The sequence below is a fragment of the Phodopus roborovskii genome, unplaced genomic scaffold, assembly GCF_943737965.1.
Source record: "Phodopus roborovskii unplaced genomic scaffold, PHOROB, whole genome shotgun sequence".
In the NCBI taxonomy this organism is placed as follows: Eukaryota; Metazoa; Chordata; class Mammalia; order Rodentia; family Cricetidae; genus Phodopus; species Phodopus roborovskii.
Window position 1 is genome coordinate 1,830,742 of NW_026126586.1, and position 13,983 is coordinate 1,844,724.

General features: G+C 42.0%; 1 non-coding gene across 1 annotated transcript; it reads right to left on the bottom strand.

Annotated features, from left to right (window-relative positions):
• Positions 1-12,665: 12,665 nt before the first annotated feature.
• Positions 12,666-12,774, bottom strand: LOC127236525 (U6 spliceosomal RNA). Its single transcript, XR_007835780.1, has one exon. It is a non-coding gene; the product is annotated as a U6 spliceosomal RNA (small nuclear RNA).
• Between the last annotated feature and the right edge of the window lie 1,209 nt (positions 12,775-13,983).

Here is a 13,983-nt window from a genome sequence, read left to right on the forward strand (position 1 = left end):
GGAGCCAGGCCCATAACAATTATTCTTGGCATTGGTTTCCAGCACATAAATGCACTGTCTAACTTCACACCTTCTCTATTTCATTTTTACTATTTTGTATGATACGGATGCATCCTTTTTTATTCCTGGCCTCTTTTTGCCCTGCCTGGTAGAACAAAAACTTGGCAGACCTTCTAGGGCCAATGCAGAGAGGCCCAGAAACTGCTCAAGAGAAACCAGTGGGGTTCTCTCTGGGCATCTCCATAGTGGATTTCTAAAGTTTCTGAGCATCTCGAATTCTATAGTATGGAAGCTGGCTTTGATAAAATGCCTATTAGACATTCTCCCTTATCCTGTCTGTGTGAATGCACGCACAATTCTGGGTGCCTTGCTTTGTGCCCTGGAAGGCACTAAAAAATGTCAGGAGGTCTCCCAACCTGCTTGGAATAACCTACCGATTGAGACTATGAAACCAAATGCCCCCTTTGGCTGAGAGGGGTAGATTTCCCAGGGTCTTGCATGATTTGGCAACGCGACGCTTGTGAACAGTGACCCCTTTGAAAGCGCGCTGCCACTCACGAAAGGGCTCACGGATTTTGCCTGTCTTCAGCTATCATTTCATCAGGAGCCTTGCTTACAGCCACACTCCAGCTGAGTTCTCTACACTTGGTAAATAAATCCCATGAACAACAGTCCCCAATTTCACATTAATTGTTTGGAAATCTCCACAACATCAAACATTTTGTTAAAAGTCTAGAAAGAAATAAGCATAGCTCCTTTGTTGTCAGTGGCTTGTTGTGCTTCGCAGTGATTTGTTCTAAATACAGCTTAACAGGCAGATGACTGGTTTGTGACTAGAGTATCTTTTCGGAGATGAAAACGCAATCCAAATGCTTTCCCCCAAGGATGCCGAGCAGGCGCAAAGCACCATGGGACCATGGAATGGGTGCACCTGGGGAACTGCTTATTGCAAATTGGATTGACAGGGAGGACTCCGAGCCTTTCCTAGCACATGTGCCTCTGAAGGGCCGAAAGGGAAGCACAGTGCTTTAGGATTGAGACCTGGGAATTGCCTAAATATGAGAGTTTGGAATTGCTCAAGCATTGAGAGAATAAGAGCACGAAATGAAAATGTCGCAAGAATGGGCTGTATAATAGCTCAAAACACATGCGGAGAAATGGAGGCAGCCTTTGGAGCCACATCCCAGGGTTGGATGTAGGGCCGTCCTGTTCCTCCTGGACACGCGCTTACTTTCTTCCTCCTATTCCCAGCTCACTTCTTCACATCACACCAGAGCAGAAGGGGAAGATGCTGCCCCCCCCCCTCCGCCCCGCTGTGCAGCTTGGAGCCCTGTCTTTCCAAAACAGCTCACCAGACTGAAGAGAAAGTCACCACCAGGACCACAGCTCAAAGGCTTTGACTTCTCCTCATTTTGCTCTCTTAGAAAGTGTGACCCGAAGTACAAAACCCGCTCTGAATGGACTAAGATGGGTGACTAGGGCCCAGGATCGTGGATTTGGGTGATCTGCAGGACATGACCCACCATGGGAGCTGTTGGGTGAGCACTTATTACTCTGAGAACAAAATCCAGGGGTGAGTGAGTGTACTTCCTTAGCACCCCGAGGACCTATCGGGCTGGTTCCAGTGGGCAGGGAACGCTGCTTCAAGTTTCAGATATGATCTGAGGGCATTCTTAACTTTGAGTTGTTGAAAACTAGTAGTCTGTCTATTAATACATCCCAAAGCCTTGATGGGCTAGTCAAGAGGGCTCTAGGTTGGCTTAAGAGATGGGTGATAAGTGGCAATCAGTGTGCAACATTTTACCTGTTCACAATCATAGAGGTCAAATCAGTCTGCCTGCAGAATATTCCACACACTTAGGGCTTTTCCAGGCACGCAAAAGTTAATGCACAAGTGTCGTTCCGACAGAATTAAATAGCTTGAAGACAAAGTAATGAACAACATTCCACAGAACTCACCCAGAAGCACAGGGACAATGTCACTTCTCCAGAGTACCCTTGGGTTAGCTTCTCATTTCACAATCTGCAGATTATACCCATGTTGTAAAGTTTGTAAGACATATTCCAAAGTTCTTGTTTTAAAGGGTTTTTATCCAGCCAATCATAGCCCTCCATAGTGAAATCTTTGCATTGTTTTTCTGATGAGGTCATTATCCAAGCTATGGCCTGAGCATAAGAATTGGCAGTAAGATACTGATTGTTAGAGCTGGGGAGATGGTTAGGTGGGTGTGCTGGGGTATGGACTGGAGTTTAGATCCTTAACACCCAATAAATGCTGGTGGGCTACCTAAAATCCTAGCATGTGGAAGGCGAAGGCAGGCAAGCCTCAAGGCAAGCTGGTGCGTTAAGATGAGCCTTACCTCTGAGCTTTGAATTCAGCGGAGAGACCTTGTCTCAGTGAATAATGTTAAGGGCAGTCTCATCAAGAAAGATTTCAGACCCCAAGCTCCGATCTCCACATCCATGTGAGCACAACTATAAACATAAAAACACTCCTTCCCCTCCACATACATGCACATGTAGAAAAAAAAGAAATTATTTTTTAAAATTAATTTTTATATAAATTAAAAACAATCTTATTTGACATTGGTTTTTAAAGGGACAAAAATCTCACACAAAGAATTGAGGAGATGAGAACTCTGAACTGTTGAGGTGACAGGACCAAATGAACACCAAAGAGGTGACACGATGGTTGCCATGGTTGCCGTGAAAGGGCAGAAAAGACTTCTGGCCTCACTTCCTTCACTATATTCTCTAGAGGATGAAGCTGAACTGGATGACATTTGTAAAGATTAGTGGCATCAGGAGCCAGGCAGTACATCCCATTGACTCTTCTCACAGAAATCACGTTCACACAGTCCTAGCATTCCCCATGAAGTCTTAGCAGCCATAGGGATTCTCTCTCCTCTCAGCATAGTGCACTGACATGGAAGATTATGCTCCCTCCGTGTAGCTGTGGGTGATATCCTGATTAGGGAGGCAGAAGTCCAGGTTAGGAGGTGGAACTCTGCCCAGGCTCTTCATGAATACCTAGATTGCTGCTCTCCAGGATAGGAGCAACCCTGACCTGTCATAGAGCTGACTGTTGTTTTTAATGGTGCTGGCTACACATTGCATGGAATGCTTACAAGGGGTTCCTCTACACTCTGCATGCACAGTACCTATTAGACTGCCATGTAGGAAGAACGGAAGAATGTGGGCTGGAACTCAGAGGTAGAATACTTACTTAGAATGTGTGACACTATGGATTCAATCCCTACACCAGGCATGCTAGTGGTGTCTGTGATCTCAACATTTAGGAGATGTAGGCAGGAAGTTTAAAAGTTCAAGGTCGGCCTAGGGTATGTACCAAAACCTTGTCTTCAAAGACTCAAAAAAAAAAAAAAAAAAAAAAAAAAAAAAAAAAGAAAGAAAGAAAGAAATGCAACACTCTAGCACAAAACAAACAACAAAACTCCAAAGCATGAGAAGCTGTGTGGGTGGGGAATAGAACTCTACTACAGTGGGCTATGCCGACTCTTAAACATGTAGCTGAAGCTCTCTACCCCTTATTTGTTTTATCTGTAACTCAGAGCTGACATCACTGTGCCCTATCACCGGCCATTGGAATATTGAATCAGGTCATGTGCAGCAATCTGAAAACGCCAGTTCATGATAGATTCAAGGCAACTTTTCCTTTGGAATCATTATTGTCAAGGGACAGTCAGTCAATTGCGTTTGCAGAGGAGGGAGTGATCAGGGAACCCTTCTGCCCCCTACAAACCGGGGTTTTCCTTCAAATCTTCACCCACATTTCTGCCCCTGACTTAGTAAATACTTGCATATCTCCTAAAGTTCAAATGTTCTACAGGCAGCTGGGCCTTAAGTGGGAGGGGCTCCTCCCCTGGAATTCTTTGTCTTTTTACCAGAAGCTAAACACGAAAGACTCAGATAGGCTAGTGATCCCTAGAAGAGCAAAAACAGCTACACTAATTAGTAGCTTCCAGAGCTGTTCAGCTTGGCAATAAGCTGTGAATTTATGGTTTTGTTAAGAGTCAGGCTACATCCGAAATCTTTTATATAATATTAGATATGAAAATACACACCATCTGGACCTCTCGCTGATACCTTGAAACGCCTGCCTCTCTCAGGAATCAAACCCATTTTACCTGCTAGGGAATAAAACACCTGTTTCACATACGACTTCCCACTGTGTGATGAACATTTTCCACCACCTCCAGCCAGAGGGAGAGAAAAATGCAACTGTGCCTTCACATTGTTTAGTACATTTTAAAACGCCAGCGGGGTCGGGGGCTGTTTGCTATGTGGTTGGAAGGAGGCTCTGCAAATTGTCCCTAGAACAGCCCCAATTGTGTGTGTGTGTGGGGGGGAGTCCTGCCTAGTATCAGTAAAAATGCATTTTCTTCTCATTATAAATCTACTGATGGAAACACCGAGTGAGAGGAGCCAGCCGCATCTTGGCTGCCGTCTGTATCTGTAATGGATAGTCCCAAAGTGGGCAGAAGGCTGTAATTCACCAGAGGAACTCAGCTGGTGACATAAGAGAGTTGAACAGTATATGAATAGCTCTAGAATCTTGAGACAGGATAGGACTTTGCAGTTTAGGATATCTGCTGGCATTCCACAGATAGGCTTCCATGAACCAGAGAGGGGTAATCCCCCCCTCTGGTTTTTCCAGACAGGGTTTCTCTGTGGCTTTGGAGCCTGTCCTGGAACTAACTCTTGTAGACCAGGCTGGTCTCGAACTCACAGACACCCTCCTGCCTCTGCCTCCTGAGTGCTGGGAGTAAAAGCATGTACCACCAATGCCCAGCTAGAAGTCTCTAAAAGTCTTCTGTTGGTTCTTTCTCTGTCCTGTTATTCACCCGACACCAAGATGTCTGGGAAGGAAGTCAACTTTCTGCTTTTTCTTTTCTTCTTTTTAATGCAGCTACCATACTGTTACTGCTCTTAAAACTGTGACAGTTCCTTACTGTCACAGTGATTCTTCCGTGTATGCGTGGTTATCATCTGGCTTTTGGAAGTTTTTATGTTTGAATCAGCATCTGGGTAAGACCTGCGCTTTTCACATCCTCTCCATCACTCATTACACTGCAAGCTGTCTGCTAGGGATTCTCACAGTGTGGCTGTGCTGATGGCATCCATGTGGTATCATTCACCATCCCTGCCAGTAACCCTTCACAATGCTCCAGAAGCAGTGCAATTCATTGGTTCTCCACAGTAAACTCCGATGGGAGTCATACTTTGGTTCATCCTTGGGATCTTGAGAGAAGGATGTAGACATTGTTTCTCTCTTCCCAGAGAAGGAATTCTCAAATCAGCACACATCAGTAGATCAAAGCTGGCCTGACTCAGATGGGATCAATTTGCAGGGTGGTTTGATGAATGCTGTTTCTTCACCTACCTAGTGGCAGGGGCTGTCTGGGGGCTTCTGGTTTTGTCTCTAATGATTAATGTTGCCGTGGACAAATTTGTTCCTTGGAAACATTGACAAATACTGCTGTTTTAACTCTATGTGTTGACTTTGGGTGTTTAGAAAAGTTTATAAAGACAACTTCTGGGTGCCCAGGAACACCTTACAGGGGAAAGACAGGCTAAATGCTAAATACTTAGTTTCCCTCTTTGCTTCACTCTTCAAAATATCTGCACTTACGGCCTTTCTGTTCTCGAAGTGTCATTACAAACATGTATTTAAACCAAGTTGATGTTGAAGTTCTATGCATATTGATGACTTGTTTGTCCTGAATCAAACCACAGTCTTTTGGACTGTGCGTGGCTTTCTTACTGTCCTTGGTGAGACCTCTCAGGCTTTCTTTGCACTCATTCTGTCTGACATGTGGACTGGCTACTCTTAAAGGGCCCTCCTTTTCCCCCACAGGCTCTTGCTATATAGCAGAGGACGGCCCTGAACGCACTTCCCCCTGCTCCCACTTTCTCAGTGCTAGCATTACAGGTGTCCAGACTTTCCAGGCTGCTCTGAAGGGTTCTTCCAAAGTGCGTGAGAGCCCGCTTGCATTGGTGCTTCTCAGCCTCAGCAGCCAGAGCTCGGAGGCAACCCTCTGCCCCATCCCTCCCACAGTGAAGCTGCCAATTCCAATCCAGAAACAGAATTTTCACATGAACTCTTTAATCTTAAACTTGGTGTGCTGGCCTCTTCCTGGGTTCTCAGCCCTCAGAAGGCAGAGATAGGAAGATGATGAGTTCAAAGGCAACACAGCAAAAAGAACTCCACAAACTCTTGGATCTTAAGCCTATATCTCTTTCCTTTGCCAGTAGTTCCAGTTAGCCCATAATGGCAGCAAGGCTTCATCCTCACAAACCCTTCCAGGCCTGAAGGGCAGTGCCTATCACCAATGAGATGATGACCATGAAAGTAGTCAATGAATTCATCTCTCCTTCCCTCCTTCCCTCCCTCCCTCTCTCATCTCCCTCCCTTTCCTTCCTCCCCTCCCCCTCCCTCCCTCCCCCTCCCTCCCTCCCTTCTTCCCTTCTTTTTAGAGACAGGGTCCCATTGTGCAGCCATGGCTAGCCAGGAACTCACAGAGATCCTCCTGCTTCTGCCTCTGCCTCCCCAGTGATGGAATTAAAGGCACAGGCTCCATACCTATTGAATTCAGCTTCCTTTTATGGGAAAGTTTCCCCAGCTAGACACAAGGCTTGTGTGATGTTCCTATCATAAGGCTGCCACTGCTGTTTTACCAACCATTCATAGTTGGAGTTGCTTTTCATTTTCTCTTTCTAAAAATTACTTTAAATTTTTTTATATTTATTTTAAAAGTGTGTCAAATATTTACAGGGTGTGAAAGTCAAATCTACAAATAAGACAAATTCAATAAATTCTAGCATCTGTCCCAGTCCCCCTATCCCTCTTTTCCCAAAACTCAGCAATGGCTTTAAAATGATTTCCCTGTAGGTTAGTATGCACTTCAAAAATTAAATGATATTTTAACTCTTTGGATGCTTGTTTGTACATTATTCTACCATCTATTTATCTATCTGTTCATCTGTCTGCCTGTCTCTCTATCATTTATCCATCCTCCATCTAACTACGCCTTGCTTTAGGTAAAGATTAACTATGAATAGCTTATAAAGATTTTTCTTATCCCTTTTACTAGCAGGGCACAGGTTCTGTGTCTATATTATAGTTAATTTGGAATGGTTTTAGGTATTTGTTATTTAGAAGAATTTTCTAATGTAAGTCTTAGTGCACAGCATCTTTTCTTTCAGTTCTTATGATGTTATAATGTGTATGTGTTGCTTGCATGTACATTACATATACTACTACAACATACACTAACTTGGGATGTATCATATATTATGTGTATATTGTATATAATGATATATTATAGATTATTAGTTTAGTGTCAGAATGTTTATTTTAAAAATTGTTGCTTGAGTTGATGACTTGAGGGTCATAAAGAAGTATTCAATGAATTTGGCTCAGAATTAGGATGGAATTTCCAACAAGTTCTGGAATTGCTGCAACACACTTGTGCCATTTTATATTTATGTGAAGTGGTGTTCATGGGATTAAAGATTATAAAATTAAAATATCGATATGAAATGCGTTGAAGATGCTTTCTGTCTTGCAGTATCAAACATTCTGCAAAGATTTAATTCTTTATGTAGAAATAAATGGATCCATCTCATTAGTATGCAGATTTAATTTCTTCCTTAATAAATGGTAATATATATACCAAAGAACTATTTTTAAATAAGTTTATTTGTGATTAATTATCAGCAAGTATTTGGTTTGTATACCTATTTGATAACCCTGTTTACTTAGGGTCACATAAAATTTCTCAGCCAAGAAGTTTTGAGTAGAAATAACTAAGAAGCTCAGCTTAGTATCTGTGCCATTTCTTTTTTTATTTTATTTTCTTCCAGAGCAACTTTATCATTAATACCTAGGAATACATCTGCTAGATAAGGAATAAATGCTTGTGAAATTTTGGTAAGTATTGCCCAATCCCTGTCTCAACGATATCCTGCTGTTTATTACTCTCCATGGTGAAATAAGAGAATGATTCTATGTTTATGGTCAGAATCTTTCTTGCTGGATAGAGTAGCAAATGGCATTATCCCCTTTATTTCAGAACATATTGAAAACAGAGTCATGCCTTTACAGATACTCATGTGGTCCAATGCAGCAAAGAGCAAGAGAGATTTATAATTGGTTCTTACTTACCCCTAATTAGTCCAGGAAGGAAGTATTACACAGGAAGGAGTTAACCTCTTAGGGAAACGGGGTCACTTCTGTGAGGGTCGCTAACTGAGCTATTACTTCCACTTAATTCAGTGGATTGGAAACCTTTGGTTCCCTCTGAATCCTGCTAGACATCAGAGTGAGTAGTGAACCTTTCTGCTTGCCAGCTAACCCATCCATCTCACAGTAGACTTGGATCCTCTGCCTTCTTTGTTGCTGTGTTATAAAGGTATTCCCATGGCAGCTAAGTCCACTGATGGCTTGATCCTGTGAGACAAGCACATGAACTGGCATTAGCAGTGTAGAACTCTTACTATGATTTGACACCAAACTGATTCCAAGTATGCATCCATAGACTTTTGCGAAGGCATGGACCCATCATGTATTAGAAATGTTTGGATGGTAGTGCAAGCATGTGATTCCACTACTGAGGAGACTGAGATAGGGTGACCCATGGAGAGGTTATGTAGCCAGACCTTGCCAAGCAAAACCAACCAATCAATCAGACAAACAAACTAACGATGACTTCTATTGGAGATAGGTTGAAGAGCACTTATCTGTGGCCTTTGTTTCTACCCTGTGCCAATAGTTTTGCCTGTAGTGTATTTATAGTGCTCTTAACATTTGGTTCAATCTTCTTTGCTGTTGTTTATTTTTGTCATTGTCATAAAACTCCCTGACAAAATACAACTAAATGGAGAAATGATTTATTTCAGCTCCCATTTCTAGGTTACACTCCATCATTGTAGGGAAGTCAAAGAATTTCAAACAGCTAGTCATATCACATCTATAGTCATGAGTAGAGAGAAATGAAGGCATGCACTATCACTTGCTTGTGTTAAGCTCAAACGATCCACTTTTATAAATGTCAAGATCTCTTAACTAAGGAATAGTGCTACCTGTAGCAGGCAGTATCTTTCCACATCAGTTAATCTAAGACATTAGCTCTCATAGGCCACTCCAATGTAGACAAATCTCACTGAGCATGATGGGGACAATCATAGAGACAGCTGACCTGAGCTAGTGGGAGCTCACAGACAAGAGCTGGGGAACCCTGCTCTTGACCCCCCTTGTTCATGTGATCCCGCCTCTCTCTTCACCTGAATTCCAGGAGCTCAGCATGGTCCTTGGCTGTGGATTCCTGCATATGCTTTAGTTAGTTACTGGATGTAGGTTTTATGATGACAATTAGGATAGTCACTGACCTGATTAAAGGGGAAGGCACCCTCTCCATTATTGCTAGGAGTTTTAGCTGGAGTCATCCTTGTGGATTTCTGGGAAGTTTTCTAACACTAGGTTTCTCTCTATCTCTCTAACTCCATATTGGCTCTCTCTATCAAAATGTGTCTTTTATTGCTCTCCTTCTCTATCTCTTTCCCAACTCAGCCATTTCAAGCCCTCATGTTCCCATTCTCCATCTCTTCCCTTCTGTCCACCCTTCCCAGTTTACCCAGGAGATCTTAACTATTTTTCCTTCCTGGGACCCTTCATGTGTTCCCCTTAGGGTCCCCCTTTTTACCTACCTTCCCTGGGGCTGTGAACTGTAGTTTGGTTATCCTTCACTTTACTTTTAGATGTAAATCCACTTATGAGTGAGTGCATACCAAGTTTGTCTTTCTGGGTCTGGGTTACCTCACTCAGGATAGTTTTTTTCTAGTTCCATCCATTTGCCTGCAAATTTAAACCTCTATTTGTACTGTGGAAGTAGCTAGACTAGCAGAGAGTGGGTGGGAAACTAATTTAACAGGCTACCAGCAGGACCAGCATTGTTTGTTTATCCATAGTGGGGGCCTAAGCTGGTTCCCAGACCACTGAATTTATATTGTATATGGGTGACTGAGATTTTTGCAGACACTGAAGGCTCTAAGCAAACTTTGCCTTGAGGATTTGAACTTCCTTGATCAGCCCCTTAATCCTATTGCTTTTTCTGTGACTATATGCAGCTATGCACTATTCTCCAAAGAGATCCTAGAGACCCAACCTGCTGCTTCTTTCAGCTAATGTTTATTATTCTTAATTCTCATTATTTGGACTCCATGGAAGAGCTGGGGGTCTTTGTGACAAAAGTCCTGAAATTTACATATCCTGGAGGAAAAAAACCTCACCTCCATCCAATTTCCTTCCTTCACTGCCTTTCATTGTTGCCCTTGCCTTGGGGAGTGCTGCCTCGTAATTCTTTTAAGACAAGGAATCCGGCTTGTGAGGCTGACCCTGATTGCTTGACTCAAGACATCATAGTTTTAAATGTCCCCTTTCTAACTACAACCTATTTTTAAATTTAGTGGGTTGTCTGATTTTCTTGATTTGTAAAATCTATTTTTATATTATTTATTAATCTTATGTCAGTATTTTCATCTTAGGTATTGTCCTTTCATTTTCTGAAGATGAGCCCTGGACAATTTATGGTAGAGTGTTAAGTTTCTCTTATACAATAGTTTTTGTTTATTCCTTAAGATTTTCATACTCTGGGATCAAAACCAGTTCCTCCACATTTACTTTAAAGCTATTTTTCCATTCCACATGATCTTTATAGGGATTTGTATTTGCAAAGCTAGTGGTGGGGATTTTATTTCTAAAAAGGGCTCATGTCTATTCTATGCTTGTTGCTAACCTGTTTCTAGTAGATAATGATAACTGGAAAAAATTGTTGAGTATATAAAGCCACACTTTTTTTGAGAAGTCATAATTTTGTTTTTCTTTCTGTCTTGTGTCTTTTCATGCTTTTCTTACCTTATTAGACATCTAGAGATTAAAACTCAGTCTTGAGTTGTCATCCTTTTCTTGTCTCTGTCTTTTGCTGGTGTGTGTGTGTGTGCATGTGGGTGTGTGTGCGTGTGTGTGTACATAAACATAGCTCAGGCTGTCCTGAAACTTGCTATGTAGATCAGGCCAACCTTGAATTCACATGACTCACCTGCTTCTGCCTCCAGAATGCTGGAGGTAAGGATATGAACCCCACACCAGGTTTGTCCTGACCTTTAGGGAATATTCTCAGCATTGAGAAAGGCATCTGCTGAAACTTCTAGGTGTTAAACAGGTTTCTCTTTGTCTGAGGGAATTTAGAATTTATTACAGGATGAATACACAGATCTATGACTGACTCCATCATCCCCATCTCTTTGTCTGTGTGACCCACTCCATCATCCCCACCTCTTTATCTCTGTGACCCACTCACTCCATCATCCCCATCTCTTTATCTGTGTGACTCACTCCATCATCCCCATCTCTGTATCTGTGTGCCCACTCCATCATCCCCATCTCTGTATCTGTGTGACTCACTCCATCATCCCCATCTCTGTATCTGTGTGACTCACTCCATCATCCCCATCTCTGTATCTGTGTGACTCACTCCATCATCCCCATCTCTGTATCTGTGTGACTCACTCCATCATCCCCATCTCTGTATCTGTGTGACTCACTCCATCATCCCCATCTCTGTATCTGTGTGACTCACTCCATCATTCCCATCTCTGTATCTGTGTGACTCACTCCATCATCCCCATCTCTTTATCTCTGTGACCCACTCCATCATCCCCACCTCTTTATCTCTGTGACCCACTCACTCCATCATCCCCATCTTTTTATCTGTGTGACCCACTCACTCTATCATTCCCATCTCTTTATCTGTGTGCCCACTCCATCATCCCCACCTCTTTATCTCTGTGACCCACTCACTCCGTCATCCCCATCTCTTTATCTGTGTGACTCACTCCATCATCCCCATCTCTGTATCTGTGTGACTCACTCCATCATCCCCATCTCTGTAACTGTGTGACTCACTCCATCATCCCCATCTCTTTATCTCTGTGACCCAGTCCATCATCCCCATCTCTTTATCTCTGTGACCCACTCACTCCATCAGCCCCATCTGTTTATCTCTGTGACCCACACACACCATCATTCCCTTCTCTTTATCTGTGTGATGTTCAGGGGAGTCCTGCTCTCAAAAGGAATCCAAAGGGCTGTCTCCACTCATGGGATTCAATAAACACTTCTTATGATTACCAAAATATAAACATCACAGAAACTCAGTAAAATAATAGAAAAGTAAATATAAAGCTGCAAAAATTATTCTCAAACCATCTCCTGACAAAAACTATAAACATCCTGATGTTTTCCTTCTTCTGTTTCTCTAGGAATATAAATAATTCATATGTAAATATAGACATTATCTATTGCACCCACATATTAGTATGATATATATTTATATATGTATATATACATATATATTACAGTTATCATATGGCATATATAAGGTTACATATGTGAAGATATATTGCAAATATCTGTTCTCATTGTACTTTATTTTAGTGACAGCATAGCTCTCTTGTTTAAACCCAGGAATATGCAATGCTTAATTGAATCTTCTAATGAGTTAACTTCTACTTTTAGATCCCCCCCAACATTACACTGCTCTTATCTAAGCCATAAATACAACTTTGTCATGACATATTTTTTTTAAAATATGGAATGGCTCACAAATTTGCATGTTATCCTTGCACAGGGGCCATGCTAATTGTCTTAATTAGGGTTTCTATTGCTGTGAAAAATACCATGACCATAGCAACTCTTATGGAGAAAAACATTTAATTGAGTGGCTAACAGTTCAGAGGTTTAGTCCATTATTATCATGGTAGGGCATGGCGGTGTATAGACATACATGGTGCTGGAGAAGGAGTTCCATACCTTACTAGGCAGCAGGAAGTGAACTGTCACTGGATGTAGCTTGAGCATAGAAGACCTCAAAGCCCCCCCCCCCCCCGAGTGCAAGCTTCCTCCCCAAACCCACTCCTCCTAATAGTTCCACTCCCTTTGGGGGCATTTTCTTTCAACCCACCACACTAATCTTTGTGTTGTTCTAATTTTAGTATTTTACGGTGTGTGTTACTGCAGAAGTGGGCATGGCATTTTTCTTTTATCCCTCCCCCCCTTTGTGAGACAGGATCTCTGTCTTCCAAGTGCTGACAGTAAAGGCATGCACTACTTCACCTGCTTTTTATATACTTCTTGAAATAATTTGTCCATGTATTGTTGTAAAGGCTTATAGCTGTGTTCACATGAAATTTCAGTGGCTTAGTTCTATTATTGAAGGACACTGTGTTGATAAATTGAACTAGAAAGCTGCCATCTTTGTAAATATTCTAAATCCTTTTGTGCAAATTTGCAATGATCATTTTATAGTCTTGCAGAGTATACTTTTAAACTTGTACTGGCTGGTCTTTCTTGTGGAAGATAGTTTTAGAGTTTATAAGGAAACACAACGTTTGTTGATCTTCCAAATCAACTCTGGGGCTGGAGAGATGGCTCAGTGGCGAAGAGTATATACTGCTCTTCCAGAAGACCCCAGTTTATCTCTCAACATCTATGCTGGACAGTTCATAACTTCCTGTAATGACAATCAAGTTTCCAGTACATTTGAAAAAACATTTTTGAATCATAGAACTTGATAAATAACACTTTTCTAGGAATTCTCAAATTTAATCTAAGTCTTAATTTTTTTCATACGAAATAAAGCATTTAACTGGGGACCAGCTTACAGTTTCATAATACTAATCCAGTTATCATTATGGTGGGAAGTGTTGCCATAGGCATGGTGCTAGGACAGTAGTTGAGATCCTGATCAGTAGACTGGGGGAGCAACACTGGGCCTGACTTTTGAAACTCAAAGTCTACCCCCTGTGACACACTTCCTCCAACAAGGCCACAACTGTCCCGACAGGGCCATATTTCCAAGTCCTTCTAATACTTTCTCTTTTTAAAATAGTTTTATTATTTAA